We start from the raw sequence: 12,446 nt of genomic DNA, 5'->3' as shown, positions 1-12,446 counted from the left end.
ATGTCCAATGCTGTTCTATAAGCTGTGGGCTGAAATGTGCAGCTACCTACATGATTTTGTATTTGTTAAATTGCTTGATTGCTATATTTCTCCCTGCAACTCACAACAAGGATGTACCCATTCTGGGTTCTTTGCCTTTGAAAGATCTTTGCAAAATGCATTAGAGGTACTTTTTTTAGAAGTGTTTCTCTTCAGGCAGTTTTTTAAGGCCAACTCTCAATTTGAACTTTGAGGTTTTTAAATGATCTTTAGGTCTCAACCTCCAATTATCTTCCACTAGAAAAATTATTAAGAACATAAAACGTATAGAACTGGTGGTTCTGGTGGCAACTTGAAATAAGTTAAAAGCTAGATCTTAGGAAAATTCATAATATATAGACAACATGTATACATAACATATATGAACACACGTGTTCATGGCTGTTAAAAAAGATGGGACTTCTCGTATCATTAAATCTCAAGAATGTACAACAGAACAAAAGCATGCAATATATGCGAGGAAAATTGCCACAGACAAAGAGAATATTTGATAAATGATAGCTATTGTGGTCATGTTTCATGTTTCTATTTAACTTATGTCTGGGATAATCAGTTACCACTCCTAAGTATATACTGTAAATGAGACAAAAGAAGGCAGTGACTTAGACAGCCTATAGATTAGGTGGAAATTCTCAAGACACCAGACACTATTCCTGTGAAAGAAGGTGTCGGCAAAACTTTCTCTAATTTAGTGAGCCTTTTAAAGTTTTCACCTTTAGGACTCCCTTTCAGGGTTCAATTAAAGACATCACAAATAGCTAAAGGGGGGGGGGCTTGAAATCTGAGGATAAATATCTGAGAGGTAAGAAATCTACTCATAAGAGGAATCATCTGTCCATGTTTCTTTATTCTTCTCCCTTCAATCCATCAAATACTCATTGTTCCACCCATTACTTGTTCTCCTTGTTCTACATTGTTTTTAGTTCTACATTGTTCCTTAATTCTCCATCGTTCTTCCTTGTCCTACACATTACAAATGTTCCCAGTAATATATATCCTTAAAACCAGCAATTCCCCAGCTGTAGCAGGATCCAGGGCTGGAATTCTTTTGCTCCATAGAAAATAAGGGTTTTCACGCATACACTCAAAGATCCATGGGAGTGGCTAGTACACGTCCAGTGAATTCAATAATGAAGAAAGTTAGTTAAGAAAAGAGTTAAATCATCAACAAATTCTAGAGGTGAAGATTAGTGTGCTACACTACATTTTTAGGTGGTTGGTAAAAGACTAAAAGATTTACTTTCAGTAAAATTATGAATAGGGCATCAATTGTTTAAATCAGCGCACCACTTCTCTTCTCTCAGCAAGCATAGAGGCCATCAGGAAACCAGGCAACCTAGGGGAATCTGATTGATACATCAGATGCTGCAGCTTTTATGGATCTAGGTCTGGAGTTAGCCTCACTGCTCTAAGGGAAGGAGACCCAGGGCTCTAAATTTTCAATTTCAGGCTACGCTATTATCAGTCATTCTGGTCATGGTGTAAAGCCAGAATAGCAGCTTGGGCAGGTAGTAATTCTATGTCCTTAGAGATCTGTGAATGCCTTAAACAAGATGCTCTTTCCTAAATACTGACCAAATGCCTGTTGATAAAGATAACTGCAGGAAGGCAGATCTCTGTGCTTACCTTGGAGAGAGGAACAAGGCCTGATCAGTGGGAAACTGTTCTGAACTAGGGAATTAATTCCCAAATATGTAACAGAAAGGGAGTAAACTACAGCAAAAAAATCTGCAGTAAAAGACAGTCAGTTATTCTTAAAGCAGTAACTCCAAAAAGCTTTGCTTTTTGGTTTAGCTTTTACCAGTCCCTTCGATTTGATAAGTTGCTCATGAAAAGATGGCTGAGAAATTACTGTATAATGTTGTGGTTTATAGCATTCTAATCAGGTGAGGTTTCTCTGCAGAAGCAGGGAGCAGCATCTCTGAATCATCACCAAGCTGGATCTAGCATCCACTGGGATGACACTGTTGTCTCTTCATACTCAAGAACCATGTAGGGGCAGCCAGATGGACAATCAAGAACTGGCAGTGAATCTTGCTATGTAAAGTAGTTTAAACAGAGTGAAGAGATGAAATGAGACCTTAGGAACTACCAGAGATTTACAGTTTCCCTATCCCTAGGCACTGGCACTGTAGAGCACCCTAGAGAATGGTTATATCAGACACAGAAACTACTCTATTAATTGATGTACTTCAAGTTCATAACGACAGATATTGCAGTGCCAAGTGTGATTTCAGAGCTTCTAATTTTTTGAAATGTGTGTTTACATAAGAGTGAGTGTATGTAGAGACCAGGAAAATTGAAAGCAGCCCATCAGATGGTTTGGAGTTGGGTTGGGGAGGGTAAAACAATACACATATTTTGTAATTAAATGAAGGAGTAAGAAATGGGACAGTATGAACTGAGATGAGTGCAGAGAAATGGTGGAAAGGGAGATTTAGGGCCAATAAAAAATCATGAAGGAAGAAAATGCCTTAAGGAAACTTGTTATTTTGTAAGCTAATAAAATATAGAGAACAATAAGCAAGTTATAAAAATAAACATCAATATAAAACGACGGAAGAAAGTACTGAAGATGCCAGATTTTGATGTGTTTGTGGATGAACTAGGGCCATAATTCTGGGGCAATGTCTGTGAATGTCCCACTATCAATGTTTGAAAATGGGTCCCAACTGCTTCAGTTTACCAAACATAACTCTGCACACTAGCATCCACACTCTTTTCTAATCTTTCTGTCACTCTATTATTATTTAATTATCCTTTGAAGGAACACGTGATTCTGAGAAGAATTGCAATTTAATTTGTTCTGGAAAAGTAAATATTTTATACACTTTAGTACCATGTCTTTATTTTATAATTAAATTATATTTTTAATATTGTCTTTCTCTGCCCCTAAACCCTTTCCAAGTACCCCACATACAAACTTCTCAAATTCATGCCTCTGATCTTATTCATTAATTGTCATTACATAAGTATGTATGTATGTGTGTTTAATATTACTTGTATATACATGTTTTTAGGGTACCTGTTTGTCCATGATTTCTGGGTTTACAAATTAGTACTGGAAAGCCAATTAGGGGATTCTTCCCTGGTGAAGAATATTTTGTTTTGTTCTCAGCGGTACTTCCTTACTGTACTTCCTGTGGTTCTCATCCCTCAACAAAGAAACTTCCTTTCAAAAACAAAGGATACATTACAAAAAACAAAACTGATCAAATCCCAGAAAACAAGTGAGGGTGTTGTGCCCAGCACCAGGTGATCTATTTACAAAGTAAGTCTCTCACTCTAGGCTCAGGAAATATTGAAGTAAAGGAAGCAGAAAGATTTTAAGAGCCAGAGAAGCTGATGTCTGTTATGAGACTCCATCTTCTATAAATATCAGGAAAGCTGCACCCATGAAGTTTTATCATTACTATCTAAAGAAGGACAGCAAGAGCCTTGTTAACATGGAAGTGGAATCCTACTGAGCACCAGTAATCCCACTTTCAAGAATAACCAAACAACTAAAATTGCATTTTTCATCATGTAGGAAAAATCATGGGAATTTCAACCTGAAGAACACTAACAAATGCCCAGGGGCACCCCATGATCAATTATTGTATACACACAAAATAGACGTTTTCAAGGTAATTCTAGCTTGGAGGAAGTCCATGACATTGCCGCTCTGGGCTATTGGGAGGCTGCTAGTGACCACCTTCATGAATGTGTACTGAGGCAACTACGCTGGGATCATGCATCAAAGACTACGTCCAATGTGTGCAATGACATTTTAAGAGCATTAATGAAGTATATAGAGATTTTGTTGTACTAGAGGACCACACCACGGCTGATCAGCTACAGGAAAAAAAGTGATTTGTCACTTTCATCAAACATTCAGCAGAACCATTTGGTCAAGCACCATCTGCAGGAGTATAAGCAACTCCATTAGGAAAATCTAAAATCTCAAATTCACTGCTGGAAGTGTGAAAAAGACCTTGAACAAAATTATTTAAATGCTGCTTAGGAAATCAGGAGAAGCTAGAAGTTGAGGGTGAGATAGGCATTTGGCAGGAGATAAATGAGGACATAAAGTGTCTTTAGCAAAAAGGGGTGTCGTTACATGAAGAGGAAAAGAAAAAAGCCCATTACAGGGTTCAGTGGAGAAGATTGAGGAGTGGAACCAAGCATGTCGCGAGAAGATGTCTGTACACCAGCATGAGTGACCCACAGAGATCAAGAAGATGTTTGTATACCAGCAGGAGTGACCCACAGAAATCAAAAAGATGTCTGTACACCAGCATGAGTGACCCACAGAGATCAAGAATGGTATGATGCTGAAATTGCTTAGATACTACAAGGAAAAATAATATAGGAAATTGCTCTTTTTCTTTTTACTGAAGGAAACAAAGCTTACAAAGAGGTCAAACACTAGGAAAAACTCATCTTTGGATAAAGGAACATATGACCCTGAGTACAAGCAAAGCACCTAAGTCAACACACTTAAAGACAAAAGCCAGTAACAAATACAATGTTCTATGATTGACAGGCCATCACAAACATTACTGCCTTCAATTTGGACCATGGGATTTGGATCACACCCATTTTACAAACAATCATAATGCTACTCATCATTTCTTAAAACTAGAGTCCTCTCATAAAGGATTCCATAACAAATAGTAAATAAAAAATCTGCCTTGAAAATGTTCCTTGCTCTGACAAATATTACTGAGTGACACAAATATGCGTTCCACATTGGTAGATTTCCTTCTATCTGGGATTCTGTGGAGTTATACTCATGTATTTTTCTAATTATAAACAATTTTAGATCATCTTAAAAAGAGAATTCTAACATACCCATGCTGAATTAGACAATAATATATTCCTCAAATTATATGAACTAAGATAAACATCAAAAAGTGCAATAGTTATTGATGGAGGACTATGTTAATAAAATCCCCGCACCAATAAAAAGTGGTAAACCTCTGATATATTTACCAGTACAACTGTTCCCTTCAACAATGAAGCAGAGGTCTGTGTTATTTATTTAGGTAAAGGGAATTTTTGGCCATATTACAGATTTGCTTTTGCCCTTCCATATGGTATTTCACTTGAAAAATTCCCCCAGATGTATGTTTATTATCATGTTTAATTCATTAGCTAAAAAAGCACACTTAAAGAAATAAAGAAAGGAAGGAAGTAAAAAGGAAGAAAGGAATGATAGATGAATATAAGTTTTGGTTAAGGTTGCCAGTTATATGGAGCTTGTGACTGTACACAAAGCTCAGTGAATCCTGGTTTCCAACAATGATCCCAGGAAACATCACCCATTGCTTGTGAAAGCTATTACTGACTGAAGTGAGAGTTCATAGAAATATTCCTTAGAAGTCTATCCAACTCACGTTCTTTAACCTATGTTTTCAGTGCTTCATCTGACAATAATATGTACATAGGAAATATGACATCATTTAAGATATACCCCATCCTATAGGCCACAAGTGAAATCCCAATATTCCTGAAAGGTTTTTTAAAGTTTTACCTACTTGGAGTTTTTGTTCTCACTGAGAGAACAGTCATATTTTTCATATCCCAGGAAGATGACTCCAGTAGACCAATCAAGGCACATTTCTAGAATGGAAAAAAAATTACTGGTAAGACATTTCATCAAGAGCTACTGTTGCCTCTGAGATTCCTTGAATGACAATGACTAAGAAGATATACCACATGTTCGGGATTTGAGTATTTGGATACCCACTTGAACCCAGTATAATGAAGTAAGAAGAAATGTTCAAGAAAAGAAACATGACTACCATCAACCACAGTGAGAGCACACTACTGTGTTCAGATCTGTGTGGTCACACTACTCAGTTCTGGAAATGGGTATTCATCTTCACAGCAATTGAATCAGCACATAGAACTATGTTGTAGTTAAGGTGGACACATGCACAAAAATCCAATATTCTCACTGGTAAATATCCACTTTATTTTATTTATTAAGAGTTAAATGTATAATGGCAAATAGAATTTTCAAAAAGGTTTATTTTATTGAATGTACATCAAGATCTCTCACAACCCCCCCCCCTTCTTTTTTTACCTGATCATGTCTCATGATGAGGATAAACAGAGAGCTAAAGATCAATACCAGTGATATGAATTTTCTTTTGACATTAAACAGAGTCCTATTCCTCTCATGGAACTAGACAAGAAAAGCACATCTCAAATGTTCAGGTCCCTAAATCATGACTGAATATCTTCTATTATCTTTCAGCTCCTTATATTCACTGACATGTCATCTATAATAACTGCAAGTCCCTAGTAATGCAGAAAATCCAGTCCATTAGTGCCTTATTTATCTTATTAGCTCATATGTGTTCGTTGCCTCTCAAAAAGAGGTGGTAAGTTGCACTCTTTCTCTGCTTCCAATGCTCTTGTATGGTTCATACCAGACCATTTTCAGTGACCCTATGAGCCAAGTTTTGAGAAATGCCTTCCTTCCTATTTTGGAGGACTCCACAATGTAGGCACTTCAGATACAAAATGTTCCCTAATTTTTACAATTCCATGTAATGGGAAATGACAAGACACCATGCCCATATTCAGTCTTATATCATTTTTATTCTGTGAATTACAGCTTAGAACTCATGGTTGTTTTCTACTTCTTCATCTGTACTCTCTCCTCTAGCATCCTGAATGTTATAAGAAGTAGCAGGTGTATTTTTTTTATCAATTAGGTCATTAAATGGCAAACAATGATAAAAATTTAGAAGTCAAGGCTCTCCTCTTAATTTGACACTTTTTTTGGAATTCTATAACTGTCTGATGTGGACTATTAATACCTGAACATAGAAACAGAAATGGTACCTAAGTCTTTTAAATCTAAAAGTTGTTTATCACAGTACATACTGGAAGGTCTAGACTAATTCATGGCTGATATGGTGCAAACAAAATCACCCAAGGCCCTGATAACAAAGCCATGAGACGCTTTTTCAAACATGCTTCTGGTTTGTATGTAGTTTGCGTTTCCCACTCGACATGTTTTTCATGTTGTTGATATTTCATTGCATGCTTCTCATATTAAGAAGTCCTATTTGGTTGTAATAGAGAGATGGCTCACTCATACTTCAAACTTGATGGTATTGCAGTAGACCTGGGCTTGGATCCCTGCATCCAAATGCTGCCTCAAAACTGACTCTAAGTCCTTCAAGGGAGTTTTAACAAGGTCTTCCAGCCTCTGCCAGTACTGTAGTCTCACAGTACACACATATATGTGTACAGAAAAAAACATCCATACAGACAAAATTAAAGAAGATAAATACATCTTTTCAAAAAGGTTTTCACTTTAAAATACCCTTATTTCATAAACGAATGTCCAGTGTAATAAGGCTTTTTGGATTTTAATAAAGTGAAGTGTCCTAACAGTTAGTGGTGACAGCTAACCTCCCTGTTTGATTTCACAGTACTAGATGTATCTGATGTTTATGATACCACTGGAAATATGCACTGGTTTTATTAATGGGTAGAAGCTAGAGTGGTAACTACAGATCAATTGCTAACACCATTACTCTGTGTAAAATGGAGCATGAGATAATAATTTGTGTTGAAATATCAAGAGAAGAAAATTAAGTCACTGACATGTTTTATTTAAAATTGTGCATATACTTACTACTTATATAAAGTATATATGAATATATGATTGATGAATCTATCAAAATTTATAATGAACTCAAATAGAGAAGATTCATGCAAGAAACATAACAAAGAATCTGAAGAACGTGAGAATTTAAACATTGTCCAATCAGAAATTACAAAAACCTAAATGTAAATATAAATGGTGGGTAGAGCCCTGGTCTGCCATGGGACATGGCCTTTGTTTGTATTAATATCAAAGGATAAACAGTGAGAGAACACATGTCAGTACTTCATGTTTCACTTTAGAATATGATTCAACCAGGGAGATAAGTCCAGACACATTTTCTCTTGCTTTCAATTCTGATAGCCACACTCTTATTTCACCTCAGTGTTACATTCCCAAGTTCGAGAGGGAGGTTTCAGACAGTCATTCACTACAGACTGGTAATTCAATACAGATTCAACTGCTGACACTGTAGCTAATAAATGCAGTGGTATGTAAGAACCTGCTTTAGTCCAGAAACAGTCTCACATGGTATATCTCCCAGAATTGTGTGATTTCTTGCTTTCCAGTTTGATTGTTTACTTTGGGCAGAAAACTTTGCTAAGTTCAGCTATAATAATAATACTGCAAAGACAGCCACGTTCCTCAGTCAAAGATTTACATTACAGTAAGAACCAACAGAACAGGCTACGTGTGGATATTTTTTGGCTAACCTCTAATTATGGACTTATTCTTCTGCCTTCTCTGCCTGTTCTACATATCTGCTTCTCTCCCAAATCCAATTGCCTGACATGAACTTACCCAGATCTCTCTTCATTTCTGACTCTGAAAAACACTCTGAAATTCAAAGTACTCACCTGGATTCATGCATAAGCAGGCTGCTGGTTTCATTCTGGCAGAACCTGACTCTTAATAATCTGGTCCATGTGAGTGAAAGGTAGAGGTCTGTGACACCGTGACCTCACCTCCCTCTAGAACTCCAATTTTCATGTCACTTGCAGTGGAAATGACAAAACTGGCTTTAAGGGACAAGATAATTTATGAAACTTTTTCCACTTCTTAATTAACAAAGACTAAGAAGAGGTGTGTGTGTGTGTGTGTGTGTGTGTGTGTGTGTGTGTGTGAATATCTCCAAAGAGACAAGGTGGGTTTTTTTTTTGTCCGCCACCGTGGGCATAGTTATTATAAACTGAACTCAAATTAAGAGTTCTTCAATCTTATCAACACTCCAGAAGATAGTTCCATTATTATTCTTATTACGCTTCAAAAAATGACAGCACAGAGAAGCCAAATCATTATAGATAGTTGCACAGCTAACAAACAACAGTGACTAAAACATACTTGATGGTTTTAGAAATATCTGACATGCAAGATCTTCTAGGTCATAGAATAAAATGTGTTCTCTTTGATAGATGAAAAATAATAATGTATTTTCAGCTTCACCTTAGAGGGATCATATCATTTCTAAACCCGACAAACACTTCTTTAGGTCCACGAAAACTTGCTGGCTACAGATTTAAGTATTTCCTTTCTTTAACTTTTTCTGCACTCATTTCATTCAAATCACACATAATGAATACTTCCTTGGTTTAGCGTTTCCAGATTTATACAGAAAGTTAACTTTACCTTTTGAGGTTACATTCTTTCCCCAATCTTTCTCTAATTTATTTTTTTTAATTTATTAGATTTTTTCCATTCAATTATTTACATTTCCTTCCCTCCTCCCAATCCTCTCCCACTCCCCCACACCCTTCCTCCCTCTCTCACCCTGCTTGAGAGAGGGAAGGCAACCCTGCCCTGTAGGAAGTCCAAGGCCCTCCCTCCTACATCCAGGCCTAGGGAGCTGTGTATCCATATAGACTAGGGTCCCAAAAAGCCAGAACATGCTGTAAAAACAAGTCCCAGCGCCTTGATATTTTTAAAAAATATCGATCCAAATTCCCACTTCCTCCCCATCTCCCATTCCTTCCACACACCCTCCCACCCCATCCCCATCCAATCCTGAGAGAGGGTAAGGCACATTGCTTTGTGGAAGGTTCAAGGCCCTCCCGACTATATCTAGGCTGAGCAAGGTATCCATCCAATGAGAACAGAATCCCAAAAAGCCAGTATATGCAGTAGAGATAAATTCTGGTGCCACTGCCAGTAGCCCATCAATCTGCCCCAGCGATTCCACTGGCAACCACATTTAGAGGGATTAGTTTGGTCCAATGCTTGTTCCTTCCCAGTACAGCTGGAGTTGGTGAGCCCTTATTAGCTCAGGTAAACTGTTTCGGTGGGTGAACCCATCATGGTTTTGACTTCTTTGCTCGTATTCTCATTCCTCCCACTCTTCAGATAAACTTTGGGAACTCAGGCCAGTGTTCCAATGTGGATATCTGCCTCTGTTTCTGTTGCTGGATGAAGGTTCTATGGTGATATTTAAGATATTCATCAGTCTGAGTACGGGACTTAGCTGAGGTCATCCTTACGGATTCCCTGGAATTTCTCTAGAACCAGGTTTCTGCTAACCCCATAATGTCTGCCTCAATCTAGATACCTCTTTCCAAATGTAAAATGGAAGAATGAAAGCATATTCAGCAGATAGTGCTGGAATAGCACTCCTTCATTGCTGGTGGGAGTGCAAACTGGTGCAGCTGCTTTGAAAACCAGCATGGCGATTCCTCAGAAAATAAGGAAACAACCTTCCTCAAGACCCAGAAATACCACTAATTGGGCTCTCTCTTGGACTATTCTCTTTATTCGTTTGTCTTGTCCAACTTTAATGTGATGGTTTTATCTGATTATATTTGATTTTGTTATGTTTTGCTATTGTGTCTTAGAAGCCTGTTCTTCCCTAATGACAGAATTTGGAGTGAATCTACATGGAAAAGGAGATAAGAAGGCGCTGAGAAGCGTCGAGGAAAAGGAAATTGTAATCAGGATATATTGGATGACAGTATAATCTATTTTCCAATAATATGTTCAAAAAAGGAAAGAGAAAAATTCAAACTGAAGCCTGTTCTTTCGTCGCTGGCTGCCCAGACTCAAATAATCACACAGAAACTATATTAATTGCAACACTTCTTGGTCAATGGCTCAGGCATGTTACTACCTAGCTCCTACATTTTCAGTGAACCCATTTCTAGTAGTCTATATATTACCATAAGGTTGTGGCCTACTGGTCAGGTTCTAGTATTTGTCTTTTTCAGCAGCTACATGGTGTCTCCCTGACTCTGCCTTCTTTTCTTCTCTATTTCCACTTAGATTTCCTTCCTTGCTATATTCTACCCTTCCATAGGTGAAAGCAGCTTCTTTATTAATCAATGGTAATAAAACATAGCCACCGCATACGGAGGTGAATCTCACATCATCTCCCATTTTATGTCTAAATAAAAAGGAAGGTTTTAATTTTAACATAGTAAAATTACATATAAAAGACAGTTATCTAGCAAGAATTAAAGTTACAATATTTAGTGTATTTGTATATGTCAAAATTAAAGAAAATATTCTATCTTCTATTTTATTTTTGTGAGTCTAAAGCATCATATCTAATTGACCTTTTGACATAACTAAGGAAAATTATAACTATCTGCTTTCAACTTTATCAAAAACCCCCAAAAGATATTATATTACCTAAGTAAACAGAAAGTGCATAGTAAGCACCTTCCAAAATTCTAGAGTTGACAGAGACATCTCACTGCATGGACAGTCATACAAATTAATTTTGCAATGTTGGGACATACATCTTCAGCCTATAGACCCATAAAATCTGGAAGACTTTTCAGCGAAACAGGAAATTTGAAGTTTTTTTTCTGCCTTATAAGGGCAAATTTTATCAGTTGCTTTCTTCTGTGTCCTACAGAATGACTGGAAGTTTCTTCTGCAAAACAGGAACCCTGAAGTACCATCCCATCTTTTGGAAAGATTAGCAGTCACTCTTCTGTGATTCCTGTATGTCTAGTTCAGATAGTATACTGTCAAGCAGTCCAGACGAGAGCAGTTTCTTGCACAAATTTTTCTTGTCACATTGAAGGCAAATTCTATAACAAATTTCTTCAATTCCCATCAACCACTCTGATGTAATTGGTGCTGCTAGAAGCAGACATGTCTCACTGTTGAGACAAGTTGAACTTCTTAACATTTTTTAAATGCCATATTCTGTAGGTGTTTGAAGTGTTCAATTTTATCTAACTGAATATAGAATAATATAAAATATAGCTAGATTGTGCATCACTGTATATCTAGAAAACCTAACTAACATGACTAAAGGTTTATTATAGATGACTATTAACTTGTATTTCTCAATTATACATTACATTTTTAAATGAGATACATAAACATAATACCTTAAACAAGAGTAGCAATATATTAAATTAACCTTAATTTATCAGTAAACAAAAGTCCATACTAATACAAAGTACTCATTTCTTTATCATATTCCCCTTTAAATAAAAACAAATATTTATAAACAATAATTTTGGGAATTTGATCATAGTTTTCTCCAAACTGCTTCCTGCTGTTTATTGGGTGAAGTATTTTTAGGATTCATGGAGACTTTTCAGGGGGTCTTGTTTCATCAAACCACATGAGCCTGGAAGGGATCCACAAGTTCTTATTTTCTGTGGAAACAAAAGCAGAACCTCTTTTCCAAAGTAACATATCTTTAGATTCAAATTTTGAAGTCAAGATAATTTTATATGTATGTATGTATGTATGTATGTGTGTATGTGTTGGTTTAACTTAGTATCCCCAGAATCAAATATCTTTCTGCAGTCAAAAAAAATCACAATAATGTATATAATCCAGTCTCTCTGTG

This window comes from Microtus ochrogaster, unplaced genomic scaffold (genome assembly GCF_000317375.1).
Source record: "Microtus ochrogaster isolate Prairie Vole_2 unplaced genomic scaffold, MicOch1.0 UNK144, whole genome shotgun sequence".
Taxonomy (NCBI): domain Eukaryota; kingdom Metazoa; phylum Chordata; class Mammalia; order Rodentia; family Cricetidae; genus Microtus; species Microtus ochrogaster.
The sequence above is the reverse complement of the archived record's forward strand: the minus strand, read 5'-3'. Positions refer to the sequence as shown.